Genomic DNA, 19,952 nt, shown 5'->3' with positions numbered 1-19,952 from the left:
CCACCTTTTCAAAGATTTTACCTCAATGGCTGAAATCCATGAGTTAGTTGTAGAAGTCAGCAAAGCCTTCAGACAGAGAGAGTTTAGTAAGTCGCTAAGGAAGAAATAGGCGAGTTCCTCAAGGCTTACAACTCAACCTCATGCAACTAAGTGGTTTTCTCAGAGGACATTTTTTTCCACTGAGAAAATATAGTTCTGGGGTCAGAGTCCAATCTACAGGATGGAGGGATGTTTTATGATCATGTACTAAGAGCTTGAAACCAGGAATAGCACATCCTTAGCCCAGCTAGCCTCCGTTATCCCGACACAGGAAAGACCTGGATGATTTCAGTGCTAAAATTCTCTGAATCATCTTAGATACTGTTTTTTTTTTTTTTTAATCAGTCTTCCTAGTATACTTTTCTATTTTAGAATGACTGGTTAGTGGTTGTCCTCCATTCTCAAACAGCACCAAAATGACATCCTTAGGCTACAGTCAAGTTACAGTGTGTCCGACTGTGGCTGATCAGACCAATATGAGCTCAGAATGCTCTGCCACAGATTGGACACAAAATAGTTCCTATAGACATTTGGGGTGGCTGCTCTAACTCTGTGCACCTCCAGTTTCTTCTGAGATAATTCAATTCTGCTTTGCTCATAGAGCACAGCACCCTCTCTGATGAGCCCCCGCCATGCTGGGTGGTCCTGTGTCCATGTCTCCCAAGTCATACAAGCATTTCTAAAGTCTTTAACAGTATTTTGAAGGGTGTATTTTTCTGACCATCTTAGGAGTGCTTACCCTGTGTGAATTCTCCAAGTAGACTACATATATCACTAGATCTTTCTCCTTCCCCCAAGTGGTTTTTGCAGATTAGACTAACTGGAAACTGATTTGCTAAATTGCCGAGAATTCAAATCTCACCGAAGTATCTCAATTTATTTTTTTCATGTGATGTCTGTGTCTTCTCTAACAAGTCAAATATCCCTTGGTGAAAAGTAAAGGTTCTTAACATGAGGGCTATAAACTGGCTTAATATATATCACGACTCTTAGAAAGGATCTGTAGATTTTCCCAGACTTTGAAAAGGGAAACATGACAAAAAATTGTCAAGAAGCCCTGAAATGCAGGAATGTCAAACTTTAGATTCTGGATTAAGTTCAAGGAATTTAAGATCCTAGATCGAGTCAAGGATGGCACAAGTGCAGCATCCCAGGATTATAAGGAGCCTGCAAGATTGTACAGTCGAATCTGGTCCCTTCATAGAAGAATAAATTGAGGGAGCACAGAATAAAAGCCTGATTCCCCGCTTCCTAGACTGGTGCTCTCAATGTCGGGTTTACCATAATTTTGACTTCCTTCTCTGTGCATCAGGGGACACAGCTTTTTCTTTCCTCCCGCCTCCCAGGATGATTATGTGTTTGACAAGATCTTACCTCATTTTTCCTTGAAAACTCAAGAAGGTTATGACAAATATATCAGGCTATGTGATACAAAGGACTAAGATCCTTTTCAACTCTAAAATTCTGTGGGTTGCCAACGTATTTGTCAAAATATGTTATCATTAAAAACGAGAACATATCTTGTCCCCACAGTAATCCCAAGAGGTAGGAGAGGAGGGCTGTGTGCCCTGCATGATGGCAGCAGTAGTCAGAGCCCAGAAAATGGAGTGGACATAGCACCTAGTAATCAGGGCACCAGAAGGGGCCACAGGAAGCCCACCTTCTGATTCAACTTTTTCATCTGTAAAAAGGAAGGATCAGACCCTAAGACTTGAAAATCCCTTTTCAGTTCTGAAATGTTTCTGCCCCACGAATCCTATCTCTAATCAGTGTTATGCGTGGTAATAATACAAAGAATACAACTTTTTACAAAGTGTTACAAAGGACTAGCCCACAAAGGGCAAAAAAGAGAGGGGCAAAATAGAAGGAACACATTGTAACATGCAACCGATGAGAGGCTGTACAGAACAGCCACCAAGAAGTAGGATAGAAAGAAGAGATGGGCTAGTCCCTTGTAAGAGTACTTGTGATGTCAAGAGAATGCAAGGGAGGCCCCCAGGACACAGGGTAGTTCCCTTGTGATGAGCTCATGGGAGGGTATTCGCAGACAAGAGACACATAGGCCAGTATGGATGCATCATGATCTGAATCCAGTTGAGTCCTGAGCATGACAAATGCAAGGTATGAAACTATTCACTCAGGATCCACCAGGCTATCAGATAGAAGTGAGCATTTTTTTCTTTGAAAAACAAAGAGCAGCTAGTTTTCTAATTGACTTTTGTCACTTCCCAGAATGAGCCCACATTCTACTCTGAAAGTGTTAGTATTATATTCAAGATGATGACAACATGTCTTAAAAAGTGACTCATTTTTCCTATCCCATGAGCTACTGTAGTGTAGTATATTTTTCCTTTAGAAAGTTGGTCATTATTCTTCTGTTAAAATAGCATCACTTGAATTATCACTGTGAACTAATTCTAGCTATTACCATTTTAATAAGCCTTTTAAAATACAGAATCCTAATTTGTATTTATTTGGGATACTTTAGGTTGAAAATATAACCTCTGTATTGTCTTTTCAGAATAAGGAAGGAACATATTAAAAATAAAGACAGCAAAAATAAAATGAGTAGGAACTAGATAAAGTAAGGCAATTCTATTTGGAACACTAATTTCTAGTTGGTCACTGATGTCCTTAAGGAGAACAGCCTGAGCTCACAATTTGCTCTGACTTATTAATGTTTTTAATTTTACACTATTCACTTTAGAAAAAAAAATTATTGCCTGAGCTCCCGAAACTTTAATGAATGAAAAACATGGAAATACTTCTTAGTAGGCTTACAAATGTTAACTTCCAGTTAAAACTAAAAATAACCTATCATAGTTTGCATTTGGGCAAAACTTTTTTCAAGCCCTTCCATACATCTTCAGTACTTCCTATGCATAAATAAGGAACCTTAAGCATAGGTGAGTTAACCTGACAGCCAGTTCTCTTTTCTCTAGTCCAAGGGTTCTTAAACTGGGCATTACAGCCACTCAAGCTGGGGTTTCTGATTTCTGAGGGATTTCTGAGGGAATGTGAATTTTTAAAATTTGATCACTGTACTTCCATATAATTGTTTTCCTTTGTAATCTATGCATTTTATCTTGTGTATTTAAAAACGGGGACTTCACAGACTTTCAACAGACTTCGGATACATAAAATTTAAGAACCTTTGTTTAGGTAATATAGTAAAGTGGACTGCTCTATTTGGAATCAGAGGAAGTGGGTTAGAATCTTGGCTCTGCTGTAGTGAGCCACAGTTTCCCCATCTGAAAAATGAAAAGGTCATGATGAATGATCTTTCAAAGCCTGTGGCGTTTATTAGCCTATGAAGCGTCGGGCTATACTTGGAATTCACACACTAAATAATCACAATTCCTTGTGTGGGTGGGGGGAACACAATCAAGTACTATTTGTAAATGTCAGTAATTCAGACTGCCACATCTGGCAGAAGGGAAAAGTAAAAGGAGCTCTGAAAAGATGCACCCCAGAAGGGTATGAATCTAATCATTAGCTCTGAAAGTGAGGAAAGGTTATTAACAGTTTTCACTGACCTGCAGACCCGTTTTGGATGGAAACAAGGGATATGAGAGGAGAGAAAAGGAAGGAAGTCTTAGACATCATCCTTGGTCACCCTCATGGTGACCAAGAGTACAAATGCATTTTTTAAAAAAGATGTTTGCATTGACAAGTACAATTGTCTCGGAGGGGTCGACCTACTTCTTTTAATTCCAGAGAGTTAGGGCCTTTTCCAAAACTGATGCTTCAATTATGGCAGATATATTTAGAGAGATAATGAAAAAAATTTCTGCAAGGAATACATCTGAGTGCATTGTCACTTCTGGCCCAGATGCAGTAAAACTGGGCCCTTTTCAACTGTGCTAATGTAGCGTTAGAATGGGTTATATACATTATTATTAGAAAGATTATTTCACTTTTCTGGAGGTTTTTAAATGGCTAGCTTAAAGGGTTCCTTCTTTTTCTTCTTAAGCAGAAAGACGAACAAGATGAAAAACAGTCATTTTCTCCCTGAAAACTGCCCTTTAAGGGTTGATTGTACTCATCTTCTCACTAAGGTTGTGATCAATTAGGCAATCCAACATCCGGGGATGCTATTTCAGAGAAGTACCTTTCATCACCCTTTTCTAGGGTACCACTCCCATCACACACCTCACAGTAAATGAATGGGAGGATAAAGGAAACGAACAATATTTCCAAAATGAAACGTCAGCTCAAAATCAGGCAGCAATTAGAACACTGGTGTATTGAGGCTAAATGGTTCCAGAGTCTGGGGAGCCACAAATGAATGTTTCTTAAACAAGGGTGGACACACCATTCTTAAACTCCAAAACTTAAAGCTAATGCATCACCTGGATGGAGGCTGCAGCAGAAGCAGGACTGGGGGAAAAGCCCCCTCCCCCCACCATGGCAGGGATTTCTCACTCTGAGGTTTATTTTGTGCCAGCCTGGCTCAAATACCCGACTTTTCATATTAGAACCTGAGAGACTTGGGCTCTGCTCCCATCTGCTTAATGAAAATTTGTACACTGAATTTTAAAACTAGAGACATAGAAATCAGGTGGGCGGCTTCCTGGAGCCCCCGAAAATTGAGGCCGGAGCAGGAGGCTTGCATCCTTCTTTCTTTGTAAGCCTCTATTCCCCCACCTCCACATGCTGTTGGGGATTCCCAAGGCCAAGTTTTGGACTCGAACCTGCAGCGGTTGTTCAGGCCTGAGGAGCCCAAAGTAAAGGCCAGGACAACCGCGGACCGCCCAGACTCGCCCAGGGTCTCCCGGGGGGACAATGAAGGGTCGGGGTCACCTGGGAGGAGCAGCCACAGGCGAATCCCCAGTTGTTCTGCCTCGAGCAAAGCTGGAGCAAACAAAAGGAGGCTGATCAGGTTGGAGGGAATGGCTCTTCAACGGATGCCCAAAGGAAGGCAGGGACGCCGGGGCAATGGCCGATCCTCTCCGTCCCGCAGCCCCGGTTTTCACACGTTAAGCCTTAAACCCTCCAGTTCCCAGGCCGGGTCCTCCCAGGCTCATCCCCTCGAACTCTCCCCTTCCCAGCCACCCTCCCAGCCCCGCCCAGTCTGCTAGGACCCGAGCCACGCCGGGCGGCAGGGACCGGACAAGTTCACATTACTTCTGGCCTGAGACCCGAGTCCCGGCGGACCCTATCTCCTCTCCCGATCTCTAGCCCGAATGTAGGCGCGAGCAAAGGGCCGACGGGCTAGCAGGCCAGGGCCTGGGGCGCGCGGGAGCAGGGGGCGTGAGCAGGAGGGGGAAGGGAAGAGTGGGCGGGAGAGGGGGGAGGGGAGGCTGAGCTGGAGAGAGCGGGCTGGAAGGAGGAGTGGGCTGGGAGGGGAAGGAGGAATGAGTCAAGGACCCGGAGTGAGCCGTAGAGACAGAGGTGAAGGAGGGGATTGGACTGCGGGAAGGAGAGGGAGCTGGAGAGGAGGGGAATGGGCTGGAGAGCCGGCGAGTGGTTTGGAAAGCGGGAGAGAGCTGGGGAAGGGGCGGTGGGCTGGAGAGGGGAGGGCGGGAGACAGGCTGGCCCCAGCCAGGGGTGGAGAGGAAAGCTAAAGGAAAAAAGATGGTGCTAGGGTGGCAAACCGTGCTGGGACTTGGCAGTTTTAGGCTCCCGAAGCCTTCACGGCTCCAGATCCCCCGCCGGAGCCCCGGAGCGTCCTCCCTTTCTGGGCCGGTGGGTGTGGGCGCTTCAGGGAAAGCACAAGGAGTTAAAAGCCGGAGGGTGAGAAAGTCAATTAGTCCCGAGGAGCTCGCCTCGCCGGGTGAACGAGCCGAGGGGCACTGGTGGGGTTCTCGCAGGCTCCTCTTCAGTACGTCTCCCTAAGGAGCAGCTGGAGCTGGACAGGGGCGAGGCAGCGGTCTCACGAAGGGGTCAGCGAGCTGAGGACCCGGGAGCCGCGCGGCTCGAGGGCGGACAAAGGACTCAGCCACGGCCACTACCCCGTGTGGGAACTCCTCCTCCCCACTGAGCCCGAGGCTATTTCCAGCCCAGCCCGGCTCCGGGAAGCCAAACCGGCTCCCGGCTCCGGTCCCCTTTCCGCAGAAAGCAGGAGAAAAACGTTCCCTTTTCTCGAGTAAACTCACCCAGTGCGGCCGCCGCTGTCCACACTGCCCAATCGGAGGTGGGCTCCCCGGCTCCGCGGCCGTCCCGGCGCTAGGAAGAGTCGCTAAGAACAAAAAAACTTCCACGTTTTAAGGCTCTGGCCGGGGCTGGTGGCTCTCCCCAGACTCAGCCCCGCTGTTTTCCCTCCCCCTGCAGGACCAGCCGATTAGAATCGGTTGAAAAGAAGACTATCCAATCAGAGGCCGACTCCTCCGGACTGGGAGGAGGGAGAGCGGGGAGTGATCTTTAAACTTCTCCAGCCCCGAGCCCCCGACTCGTGGGCACTCGCTGGAAGCTGGTGTGGACGCGCAGCCAGAGACTCCGGTGCGCGGTCCGGCCGGGTGATCCCTCCGCCCTTTAAGGGTGTCTGTGTGACTAGGGGCGGATAAGGAAACTTCCCCAGACCTGTCCCGTCCCTTTAATGAGCACTCTGGGTCGGGAGGAGCCAGACAATCTTTTAAAATGCCCAGCTATTTGGGCAGCTTGACTCCCTTGGGAAAAGATTCTGAAATCACACACTCAGCCAGTGTCAAAAGACTACAGGGCTTGGGGGCGGCTAGGGGGCGCAGTGGAGCACCCGCCTGAAGTCAGGAGGACCTGAGTTCAAATTCAGCCACAGACACTTAACACTTCCTAGCTGGCAAGTCACTTAACCCCAAGTGCCTTAGTGGGGGAAAAAAAAAAAAACTACAAGTTTGCCCTGAGAACAAAGGAGGAGATGCTTCTCTCCGCCCTTCCCCAGCCATCCATCTCCAAGACCCAACCACCTCCCTGGTTTAATCACAGGCTAGTTCTCTGTAGTCATCCACCTGCTTGGTACCGTGAGGAAATGTTTAGGGTGAGTTGCTGAGTAAGGTTATCGTTTATTTTGTTTTGCTGGAGGTTGGAGTTGGAAACTCGAAGCTGTCGGGACCTTTCCTCCTTGTTAGCTCATTCAGGAAGAAACACACTGGACGTAGCTCAAACCGTGGACAGGAGTCGTTTATATAAAGGGATGTGTTGTGGGACCTAGTGAAAAATCCCATGATTCAAGTGATCATGGCTCTGAATTTGGATCATACCTCTTCAGGGCTCGATATGTTATGAACTGATCAAAGATCGGAGCCACCCCAAAACAATAAAATCTCTCCAAAGTGAATGAAGTTGTGGTTTTTAAACCCCGCCCCTCCCATGGATCGCCCAGTCTCCTCCCATCGTTCCTCATTTGTCGATATTCCGCTAACAGCATTTCTCCGTTTTCTTCATGTCGTCATAGATATGTTCCCTCTCCCTCGGCATGCATCCCATGTTCAAAGATGGCAGAAAACTCCTTCAGTCGGTTGTTAATATGCAATTAGATTATTAAGCAGGTTCATTCCCCATTTGCCTTTGCCAGATCATTGACCCTGACCAGTTTGAGCCAGGCTGGGGTTTGTGATAAGAGTGAAGTTGAAGAGACTATGGACCCATTTCTGATTGAATCCCCCTGTTAAGCAGTTTTGTCAATTATTATCATAATTCTCAGGATTCTAGCTCTCTGTAAAAAGCAAATTATTTTGTTACCTATCCTGGGGTCCATCTAACACAATCTTAAACATATGGTATTCATTTTCCGTGCAAAAACAAAACAAATAATTTGTCCATATTGAGTTCCTTGAAATTGATTTTTGATATAGGTTCTTAACATGTTAAATTTTCTATTAAGTTCAGGTTTGACTGATAGAAAGTCCTGAAAAGCTACAAATACATAATTTTGCAAGATATGATACTTTTGGCTTCAGACTTAGTTCTTTTGATCATGGGTAGATAAGATTCCAGGACCTATGGTCTTTTATTGTGGTTGCTGATAAGTCATTTACAATTCTAACTTGAATTATTTGAATTGTTTTTTTCTTGTTTCTTGCAAAATTTTCTCTTTGATCTGGGTTTTTTGAAATTTGACCATAATATTCCTATGTGTTTTCCAAATAAGATTTTGTTGAAGTGATGGTCAGTGCAATTCTTCTTCTACTTTCCCCTCATGTTCTATCACTCCAGGACAATATTCTTAGATCATTTCTTTCATTATGGTGTCAAGGTCCTTTTTTTTTTTATCACAACTTTCAGGTTGTTCAATTCTTATATTTTCTCTTCTTGATCTGTTCTCCAGATCTGTCTTTTTTCTATAAAGATGTTTCACATTCTGTTTTAATTTTTTCATTCTTTGTAATCCATTTTGTTATTTCTTGGTCTCTCATAACTTTGCTGGCTTCCCCTTGCCCAATTCTAATTTTCAAATAATTATTTTCAGCCTTGAGATTATATCTCCTTTTCTAATTTTTTTTCATAATCTTGTTTTTTCTTGGATGGTTTTTATTTTTATTTTTTACAGTTTTTCCTCAATGTCTCTCATTTGATTTTTAAATTCTTTTTTGAGTTCTATGAATTTTCTCTGGGCAGGAAGCCATTTCACTTTACTTTTTGAGGTAGAAGCTTTTTTTATTTATGTCCGCCTCTAAAGATGTTCCCTGTTCCTATAGCATGTTTCAATGGAGAGATTCTTTCTTCTTTGTGGATTCCTTTTTTTTTTTTTTTTAAATAAGAGGTATTAGTGTAAGCACTTTTAATCATGGGGTGCCTCAAGCTTCCCTTTCACTTTCATCAAGATCTTCCCCCAGCATGTGCTTGAAGCCAGGGCATATCCTTTGACCATTTATCAATTGCCAATCTACATTTTTATTGATGCTTGACCACCAAAAGAGGGAGAATTCAAATCCTGCTGCTATTTGATTCCTTGTTTTGAACTCACCAGGCATCCCATATGGAACTCCAATAGCATCCAAATAAATTCTGCCATCAAACCTTCCTTTTTCATCTCTTATTCCTTTGGCCTTCTTCATCTGTGTCAACCAGGACCTGATAGCCTACAATAAATGGGAGAGCCAATTGCTTCAGTAGAGAAGTACCGCCCATTGGGGAGGGAGAGTCAGATGGGAGTGTTCTTCCCCCAAAGAGCCACCATAAATCTGCCCTGGGGGAGGGCAGTAATTGTTACCATTGTCCTTAGTCACATTCCACAGCTGGGTTCAGAAGGCCATTCCATCTTCTTTCCAAAATCCTTCCTCTTTGAAAGTCAGGTAGAGTTTATGCCAGAAATAATGGCGGGAATACCCATAGCAGTGCCTTTCTTGACTGGTTGAAGCAGGAAAGAGAATGCAGTACAATTTTTCACAGGAAGAGCCATACCCTGCACTTAAATTCAGCCTCATGACCTTCCAATCCTAAGGGAAATGATACTGTGTGTGCTGCTGGTCTGCCTGAAGCACAAGTGTAACCATCACTCTTATTTGGGCTTTTAACAGTGTATTTGACCCATTCTATCCAGTATTCGTGTCTCTGTATCCTGTCTCTATTTCTACTTCCACCTTTAAATCTTTTATTTCTACTGCCTTAACTCTTTGGGGGTCATTTATAGACATGTCTTTTGTATTTAGCATTTCTCCAGTTGGTGATTTACTAGGGGTTTATGGGTGAGCCTCCAAACTGAGATAGGTTAGGGCCCATCAAGCACTAGAATCTTTAATCTACCTACGGGATCCATCCCCTAACGTCTATTCCCATTCCAAAAGTCCCAGTCACACTTATGTCTGCCCTTTTAATTGTGATGTGTATGGGATTACAGTTTAGGTTCCCATACTTCGGCCCCCCCATATCCTTAAAGATTATCTATTTTAAGTCACATTGAGGGACTTCTTGACTGAGTCCAACCCTTACACTGGGTGATCCATCACATATCATCCCAAGCTGCACAAGGGGAGTCTCTACACTCCATATCTGGAGTTTCATCTGTTTTTTTGTCCACACAAAGATATTTACACTCACTTCCTATCCTCCGGCTATCAATGTCCCCACATTCAGTTGTCTGACAGGGATCTACCTGAATCATTTGTGGTCCCCTGTTTTTTGTCAAATTAAGCCATACCTCAACCTTTCTTGGAGTGCCCCCTCCCAGAGCATATCAACTGTTATCATAAGTCTCTTCCCTCCATTCAGTCAAAGGCATATCCTGTACCTGTACCAGACTCCAGGTGATGACGAACCCCAAGCACATTCTGAGTTTGAGCAGAGGGGAGAACGTAAAAATATAATCCCACAAATTCCAACCACCAGTATCGCTAACTCAAACACCAGAGCCAATCCCTCAGGTCCAGTCATTCGGAGGACTCATAGCCTTCTTTCTTCCAAGGAAGTTCCTCACACAGAAGTTGCCTCCAAAACATCCCTCACTTCACAAAAGGAATCCAAAACCCAAGACCATGAGTCCCCAACCTATATCCCATAGCAGATCCAGCTTTCTGGAGGGTCAGTTTCAGTGGAGAGTCGCCAGGTTGGACAGTCTGTTTTTCCTGTGTCACTGGTTTTACCCTGGTTTCCATGGTTTCTAGGAGTAATGGATAAGGATGGTCCCAGTCAGGTTGCAGCTTTGCTTCCTTCCAGGTTTTAATCAGCACCTACACTCCTGGTTGCAGGAAGTGGGCAGCAAATTCCAAGGGTGGGTATGGGGGAGGTGGTCCTCTCCATCTAAGATCTGAAAGGTATGGTGTTCTCTTCTTTAAAATATAATAATGGTTCCTTCTGGGAGCAGGTTTCTTGGGAAGGTTTTCTGGAGGCAGCTTTAGTTTCAGTTCAAAGTAATAATCACCCAAATGCAGCCAGGTGCTAAAAGTTCAAACGTTTATTTTCTCCTTCCAAAATAGCCCGGTTAGTTTTCTTAGTGGCCTATCTTTCTGCTTGGTTCCAAGAGCTCCCTCCGAATGTCTCCAAATCCAAAGGTCTGTCCTTCAGCCTCCAGCCAGCCAGATGGAAAATGGAATGAATCTCTCTTGCCTCTGAGAGAGGGCTTGTGGGCTTCCTCCCAGAGTGCTCCTCTCCCACCCCTGGCAATGTTCCAATAGCCTCTTTATATACAATCTCCCAAAGGTTGACTCCTCCTTCTGGAGGCAGGGATTAAGGGAGGTGTGAATTCAGATATCTCATACTAAATCCTGAAATCTCCCAAAGATGTGAACTCCAATGAGTACTTAAATAGTGAGCTAGAGGATTTGCTAAGTACCATGCTAAATCAGCACTTTATAAGGATTCTAATAAAAGGGAGGATGATACTGTGGGGACACAGTCTTGTTTGTGGTTTCAAAAGCGGGCAGCCCCTCCTACCATCCTAAGCAGGAGAGCCTCTCCTAGGGGGATGCTCCATATCCTCCTTGAAGCTGAGCAGACTCATTAAGACAAGGGGAAAACTATGATCCGAGGGAGTTCCGTTTCAATGATCGATTTGGTCATTTGTTTCTTAAGCAGTTCATTCATCCTCTACTTTCCTTGAGGAGGGTGGGTACCACATAAACCCCTTGTAAACCCTCATCTTCTCTGCTGCAACAGCTTTGAGGTGAAGTGACTGAATCAATCTTTCCACCAGCCCATACCTTGGAATTATTTACTCTAGGAGCGTGGCCAAGCTGGGGCAGAAACTTCCACCCATCCCATCAAATGGAGAGTCCTACAATTACCAACAGGTCTTTGAGTCTCTTTTACGGGCATCCCTGTGAAATCTAGGGCGAACCTCCTGCTCCCTGCCTTCTTGCTACAGTCTCCTCATGGCCTTTCTATTCACCTCCTGGATTCCGGGTATCATTTGGTGACTCGTTTGGCTGTTGTACAGAGCCCCAAGCCCCTGTGTGGTCTCAAGAAGGCGCTCCCCAGCCCCTGAACTCCCCAACATCCCTCCTGTGCACCACACTCAGCAACAGTCTGGTTATCCCTTTACTCAGCATTTTCCTCCCTCATCCCTAACCTCCCAGTCTCTCTCCTCTGCCTCCCTTCTGCTGAGAAAATACAGGGGCGGGGGTAGCTTGACAAAGGGGAGCCCGGTGTCATCACCAACATTCTAACCTCCTCCTGGCAGGCTGCCTCCTTTGCCACCTCTTCCGCTAAGCAGTTTCCCATGGTCTCAGGGGAAGGATCTTCCAATGGCCCAACTATTTCACTTGGTCCTGACAGATTTTCCGACCCTTGTTTATTTCCCCATGTGCCGATTCTTTCCTCTTACTATCCATCAGTCCAAAAAGTATGCACCACCTCATAAGCATATTTTGAATTGGTATAAACTGTCCCTTCCCTGATTTCTTCAGACCCTGATTTAATAATTTAATTATAAAATAATTTTATAATATAAAATAAATTTAATGATTTAATGAATTTAAACCAGTTCCCAGGTTTGTGCTGACCAATCTTTCAGAAGTGTTTCTGCTTCCAGAGTTAATCTGTTCTTCCCATCCACTACCACATATCCATTGCCTTTTCCCCATTAGTCACCTGGGATGATCCATCTATAACCAGTCTTTCTTCCTCTCCCAAGGGTCTGACAGACCCTTATCAAATTTGGATTGATAAATCCTGTACATCCAAACATTATGTATTCTGGCGTTTGGTAAGTGATTTCCTCTACTTGGGAAGGCGGCTGGATTAATCCTCTTGTCCATTGTTAGCACCAGGTCATCATCCCTCTCAGGATTGCCTCGTTTTTCAAAATTGTAGAGCTGGTGAGCCACTTCCCTGCTTTCTGATGTAAGATGGGTCTCACTTGCAGGGGAAGCTGCCCTAAATGCCGATTTCCTGTTCTCCTCTGCTAACAGGCCTGTGGCTGCTGGACATATCCAGGCCAGCCCTGAGACGCTGGGTCCGACAGCGGGCACAGGAATGCCCCTGATTGAGTCAGCAGCCCCAAAGCTGCACCTTTTTCCTCTGGCAAATTGTTGAAATGGCTTGTCCAGAGAGGGTTAGCCTAGCACTGGTGCTTTGATCAGGGCCCATTTCAGCTCTTCCAATATCTCTCCTCCCTCCCCCATCCACTCTAGCTCACCTGGCTGTTCTTCCACCACCTTTTTGTATAAATCTTTGCTCCATTGGTCATACAGATTGATCCATAACTGGCAATATCCTACCCCCCCCTCCAATATTTCCTCAGTTCCCTCTTTGCCTTTGATAATTCCAATATTCCCATCACTCTCTCTGGGTTAATCTTTTGGAATTGTTTTGGATCACTATGTTGCTAAGAAGAGTTAAGTCAATCATAGTTGGTCATCGCCCAATATTGCTGTTATGACATTCTCCTGGATCTGCTCACTTCACCCAGCATCGGTTCGCGGAAATCTTTCCAGGTTTTTCTGAAATCTGTCAGCTCATCATTTCTTATAGCCTGATAGTATGCCATTACATTTATAAAACACAACTTGTTCAGCCATTTGATAGACATCCTCTCAATGTTCAGTTCTTTGCCACTGCAAAAAGAGCTGCTTTAAATATTTTTGCATATGTAGGTCCTCCCCCCCCTTTTTATGATTTCTTTGGAAAATAGCGCTAGGAGTGGTATTGCTGCAAAAATAATGTACGTGGAGTTTGATTGCTCCTTGGGCATAGTTTCAAATTACTTTCCTGAATGATAAGATCAGTTCACAATTCCATCAACCATCATTAGTGCCCCATTTTCCCCATGTCTTCCTCATCACTTAGCATGTTCCTTTTTTGTCTGAAAAGCCAATCTGAGAGGTATGAGGTGGTATCTCAGAGTTGTTTTAATTTATATTTCTTTAATCAATAACAACAGAGTACTTTTTCATATGATTATAGATAGCTTTGATTGCTTCACCTGAAAAGTTCCTGTTTATGTCCTTTGACCCATTTATTGATTGGGGAATGACTTGTACTCTAAAAAAATCTGAGAAATGAGGCCTTTATCAGAGATAACTTACTGTAAAAGGTGTTTCCTCGCTGAATGCTTTCCTTCTAAGGCTGGTTGCTTTGGCTTTGTGTCCAGCTGCAGTTAGTTATGTGAGACTAGAGTTCAGGAGTGAGTTGGGGCATGCAAATTTCAGAGGTAAGTGCACAGAAATGATCACAGAACCCTTGGGAGCTGGCGGATTTCTTATTAAAAGAGAGACTTTAGGGGGCTAGGGGTGCAATGGATAGAGCATCAGTACTGAAGTGAGGAGGACCTGAGTTCAAATTTGGTCACAGACACTTAAAATTTCCTCATTGCCTCAGAAAAAAAAAAAAGAAAAGAAAAAGAGAAAGAAAGAAAAAGGAGAGAGAGAGAGAGAGAGAGAGAGAGAGAGAGAGAGAGAGAGAGAGAGAGAGAGAGAGAGAGAGAGTTTAGCTAGAGAAGAGCATCCAGAAAGAGCTCTAGAGAATGCTCAGAGTCTGAGGTGATTTAAAAGTCACCAAGGAAGTGAGAGCGCACAGCTTCCACCTCTGGATTCAGTCTCTCAGCCAGTATTCAGCAGGGCTGGTCGGCAGGCTGTACTTCTTAAATAGCATCCTCCCTGTTGATTCAAACTAATTCTCGGGGGTTCAAGATCTTGGCTGCCTGAGTGATTCAGATGACACCGTGGTCTTGGTTTCCTGCCTCATTTCCTGGGGGGAGAGGGGTGATGGGTTCAGTCTAGGAGTTGCCTGCCTCAGTGAGATGTTCTTCCAAGCAGCCAATCTGCCTTTGGTCAACTGACCTCAGAGGAGCTGGTCAAGGGGGACCGGGGAGCCGCTGCTGTTATTTGGCTGTTCCTCCGCCTTGTTTGGTAGAAGTATCTCTCCGCAGGAGGCTGCATTTGACACCAGAAAGAGTCTCAGTTTGGCTTTAATTTACCTAGGTGTGGTCTCCTGCCCTCCGTGAAGTCTGGAGATTGCCAAATTCCACCTGGGATTCACAGCTAGAAGCCATCAATGGCTTGTCATAACGACCTGACTTTCCCAGCGTAAAGAGTCTAAATAGTTCTCTTTCCGCAGTTTCTCCAGGCTGGAGGCAGGCTTATAAGGGAGCCCTGTTAAAACTGGGCCTTTTTATTCCATGGATTCAGACCACAGCTCAACCATGGATCCTGATAGAACAACTTCATATTGAGGAGAAACACACTTAACTCGAGAAGTGGGTGTAAACTTTGCCTCCCCGTGTGTCAAAGGGCCATTGTACTTATTTCCCTGGGAGAAGGATTTTATTTTATTTTATTTTTTTCATTCATTCATTTATTTATTTTTTAGAATTGCTGTTCTAAAAATTCCTTGTTTTTAGCTTTTTGTTTTCAAAATACATGTATAGTTTTCAGCATTCAATCTTGCAAAATCTAGTGTTCCAAAATGTTTTCTCTGTCCCTTCCCCTCACCCCCTTCCTTAGACAACAAATAATCCTATATATATATAGTGGACCTCCAAACTCCAGAGAGCAGGATAAGCTTATTTTGATAACTTCTACTACTTGGAGAGGGGAAAAGTCATCTCTCTTTGTGTGTATTTGTTTATCTATCCATCTATCTATCTAATCACAAGGCTTTCCCCATAGATATGTTTAAGTAAGTGAGATTTCTGTCTGTGACAAACTGGGATCCTAAAACACCAAGTTCAATGCCAAGAATTATTTAGAATAGAATTATGTGACTTTATCTAGAGCTTTACTTTCTATTTGTGATATTCTCTATTGTAACATTATTTGATTAATACTGGCCCCTTCCCCCAAGATAATTTTTAAGATCTGTAAAATGGACTAGAAATAATGTGGTTTTCATGGATTTTTAAATGATTCTTGGAGTAATAAACCAGCAGCCAAAACCCCATCCAGAGGAAATGTTTTTATTAACTGAAAGCAGTAAGTCTGGAAAGTTATCTAATGTGTAGTTTTAGTAATATCTTCATCCTATATTTCTTTGGAAAGCACTGGCTAACAATTTTTGATGGTATGGGGTCTTTGATGTGGCCACATTTGTTCCATGTGCAATATATTCCTCTTATTAAAAAAAGAAAATCATGTTACAGTCATGCAAATAGGGAATTAGCCTCAGTAACTGGGACAGACAGAGGAGGATGCAAATGAACATGCAAATCACAAACAATGCCTAGAGTTCAAGACATTGACTTCTTAACCATTTGGACTTATAATGAACTTCATAGACATGTTTTTCCTGCTTGGAGAACTTTCCCTTGCTCTCTAGAGGGACCCATCTGGTCTACTTTTCTTTGCAATATTTAAAGACAAAACCATTCATTCATCCTGTCATCATTTCTTTCCCCTTATTGATGATCCCTGAGTTGTTGAAGGTTTAAAACTTGGGATTTATTTCTTTTTTTTTTTTTAATAATAGCTTTTTATTTTCAAAATATATGCATGGATAATTTTCAATATTCACCCTTGCAAAACCTTGTGTTCCAAATTTTTCTCACCCCCTTCCTCCCTCCCCTTTATAGCAAGTAATCCAATATATGTTAAACATGTGCAATTCTTCTATACATATTTCCACATTTATCATGCTGCATTAGAAAAATAGATCAAAAAGGAAAAACATGAGAAAGAAAACAAAAAGCAAGCAAAGAGCAACAAAAAAGTGAAAATACTATGTTGAGATCCACATTCAATCCCCACAGTCCTTCTGGATGCAAATGACTCTCTCCATCACAAGTCTTTTGGAATTGACCTAAATCACCTCATTGTTGAAAAGAGCCGTGTCCATCAGATTTCATCATCCCATAATCTTGTTTTTGTGTACAGTGTTCTCTTGGTTCTGCTTACTTCACTTAGCATCAGTTCCTATAAGAATCTTGGGACTTACTTCTAACCAACTTTTTATTCTATCTCAGTTAGTAATAGCCTTCTTGCTTTCTAAAGGATTATAGACTATCCTGATAGTTCCTTCTCCATTTTTTTGGTTTGCTTTCTTCCATCTATTGATAATGCTACCCAATATCTCATTTACTTTCTGTGGGATCTTCATTCCTCTCCTAAGGTTTCCAGCAATTTGGGTAAGAATACTTAATTCAAATGATTGCTCAAGCAGCTCTAAGGGAGTTCAGAGACTGATGGTTCGGTATCCCACAGTTATTGCCAACTGGTCTATTCCCCATCTGGTATTTGCTAGATAGTAGCTATGAACTTTATACTTTACATTTCAGTTTTTTATCTGGTCCACCAAATAAAATAGCCTGCTTTGAATGAGGAATAATGAGATGATGATGTCAAAGAATTTTGAGCTGCTCTGTTAATATGGAGATTCTAAAATATAGGGAAGGAAATTTATTATCATTGTCTTTATAGAAAATATTTCAATGAATTAAAATGCCATATTTTGGACAGCCTGTGCAACATGGCTGTAATGATATCAAATGTATAGGAAGTGTTTGATTAGAAAAGAATATCATTCAGAGAAAGAAAGGGAGGAAAGTCACTTAAATGCTTTTGCTGGTTCCTGTGGAATAGAAAATGGCAGCAGAGTCTCTGGCACATGGACTAGATTTTACATGGAAGATCTATAGGAGACCTAAGGTAAGAATTATATAAGATGAGAAGATGTGAAGGAATTGCAATCCAGGACTATTCCTAGGAGCTGCTATAATTTCACAGTCTTTCATTCCAATTCAGTGTACTGGGCATTCTACTGTCCATCAATTGGCATTTCTGAACCTTCCATTTTCCCTTCCCACTGTTTTTTGCTCTATGGTAAAGTAATACTATTCATAAGCTGCCGTTCTTCTCTGTACTATTTTTTTAACCATTTATTTACTAATGCTTAGAATATTTCATAATACCAAACAACCTGAATCTAAGAATGCTTCAATTTTGCCATTTTATAAGGACCAAAATTTCCTTTTGCTTAAAAAATCTTTTTTATGACCAAATGTAATTATGATCTTTTTTACCAGTAATTTATATGATTCAAAATGAACTATATCCTTTGTACCATGTAATAAAAAATTAAAGAACCAAAAACTCAAACCATCTCCATTGCTCTCTTTAGTTTGAATGTTTATCACCTCAAATCTTAGACCACCACAACCTTGTACCTGATCTCCCTGTCCCCAGTTTACCCTCTCTAATGTAGCTAACATACCAATGCCAAATTAATTTTTTAAAAAGACAATGAAATTGCATTACTTTTAGGCTGAAAATAGTCATTAGTTCCCTCTCCCCTGTTTCATCAAATCCAAACTCTTATTTTTCAATGCTTTCTATAATCAGACTGCCACCTTCCCATCCAATCCTTTCCTATACTTTCCCCGAACACAAACCTATTTTTAATGAGTAGGGTCCCTCCGAAATAAAAGATTCATGTCAAATCTAAGATTTAGTTGCTGAAATTCCTCCCTCCTGGCATATCTTTCCCCTCGTCCCTAACTCAACCTTACGTGTCTTCTGAAGTCCAGCTCATATCTTAACTCATCAAAGATGACTCAATTCCATTGTTACCCCTTCTTCTTGCAATTTGATGATAATTAAAACAGTAATTAATGGAGGCTATGGGTGATTAAAAATATTTATGGGATTCTTTGAGGATTTGAGGTGATGTTGTGATATGGATAGCTTTTCTCAGCAGCAGCATTCTTTCACTGATTTTTGTATAACTGTAAACATGGAATTCGATGATCTCCAAAGAACTGAAGTTAATGGGCACCCAAAGGGCTGCAAGATGGTTTGTGGTGGATACGAACATTCTAAAACCCATTATAAATGAGAAATAATTCTGTAGAAGGGGGGTATTGAATGCTATCTGAAATTCTCCCTCTGTTCACTAATTATGTGATCTTAGATGATGCCCTCTGAAGTTCTTCCCAGCTCTAGCTCTGAAATCTTCTGATCCTTAATGAAAAAACATAGGTTTGTTACCTACCAAGAACAAGGACTAACTAATAGACATCCCACATGCTCCATTGGTATTTTTATGTCTTTAACAGAAGAGAGGAAGTCCCTTTAGTGTATTAGATGGACCTTAGGACCCAAGATCAACAGGCAAGCATGGGCAGCCATCTGCATTGTTAATGGGAGAACCAGTCTACATCAATGAAAATTGCATATCCATGAGTATTCCAAATAGAAAAACTCAGGAAGTCAGTATTGTGGCATATAACAAATAAGTGTCAGAACTGGCTAGACCACAAAGGAGCAAACCTTACTTTTTTGTTTTTCCTGTTTACATTGTTGTAATCTTTGTGTATTTTGTTTTTCTTCTGCTTATTTCAGTCAGTTCATATATATCTTCTGAATTTTTCAAATTTACAGCTTATTATCCAGTAATAATTCATGACATTCATATCTATTATTTATTAAGCCACACCTAGTCAATGGGCAACTATTCCTAATTCTTTACGATATTCTTTACAATAATAAAAAATTTTTACAATAATAAAAAGTGCCCTTCCTCTCCCCTCCCCCAGTATGTATGGAATCTTTCTTTTTTGAGCTCTTTAATATGTATATCTGGTACTGAAATCACTGGGTCCAATGATAGAGATATTTTAATCATACTTTTGTAGCATAATTTCTAAATGTTTCAAGAATTGTTGTGCCAACAATGCCCTCATACACATTCCCTCTAATATTGACTATTTCTGCTGTTTTTTCATCTTTGTCAATTTTCTCCACAGGAAGACTTAAGAATAGTTTTAATATGTATTTCTCTTAGTGATTTGGAATAATGTTTTAGTGTAGTTGTTAACACTTTTTAAATCTTTTGGGAACTGTTCATATTCTTTGACAATTTATCCACTGAAGAATGTCTCTTTGTATGTATAACATAGAACATATATACATATGTATATATAACCATATATGACATGTATATATAAATGTTTGTGTATATTAATATTCTATATGTCCATGATACTTGCAAAAAAGATTTATTTCCATTCTCTCTTTATACTAGCTGCATCGATTCCTTTTTCTATAAGAGCTTTTCAATTTCATATAATTGAAATTATCACTTTTATCTTTTTGTGATCTCCTCTATCCCTTGTTTTGTTAAAAATTCTT

General features: G+C 42.1%; 2 protein-coding genes across 10 annotated transcripts in view; one reads left to right on the top strand and one right to left on the bottom strand.

The window, feature by feature from the left end:
- Positions 1-7,401, bottom strand: part of B3GNT5 (UDP-GlcNAc:betaGal beta-1,3-N-acetylglucosaminyltransferase 5) — a 29,885-nt gene extending 22,484 nt beyond the window's left edge. Inside the window, exon 1 of the mRNA XM_051983261.1 lies at positions 6,138-7,401. The gene's annotated coding sequence lies outside the window, so the exon portion shown is untranslated. The remainder of the gene's footprint in view (positions 1-6,137) is intronic.
- The window catches only part of MCF2L2 (MCF.2 cell line derived transforming sequence-like 2), a 333,832-nt gene that overhangs the window by 223,354 nt on the left and 90,526 nt on the right, over positions 1-19,952 (top strand). The gene's annotated exons all lie outside the window — the stretch shown is intronic.

The sequence above is a fragment of the Antechinus flavipes genome, chromosome 3, assembly GCF_016432865.1.
Source record: "Antechinus flavipes isolate AdamAnt ecotype Samford, QLD, Australia chromosome 3, AdamAnt_v2, whole genome shotgun sequence".
In the NCBI taxonomy this organism is placed as follows: Eukaryota; Metazoa; Chordata; class Mammalia; order Dasyuromorphia; family Dasyuridae; genus Antechinus; species Antechinus flavipes.
The sequence above is the reverse complement of the archived record's forward strand: the minus strand, read 5'-3'. Positions and strand labels throughout refer to the sequence as shown.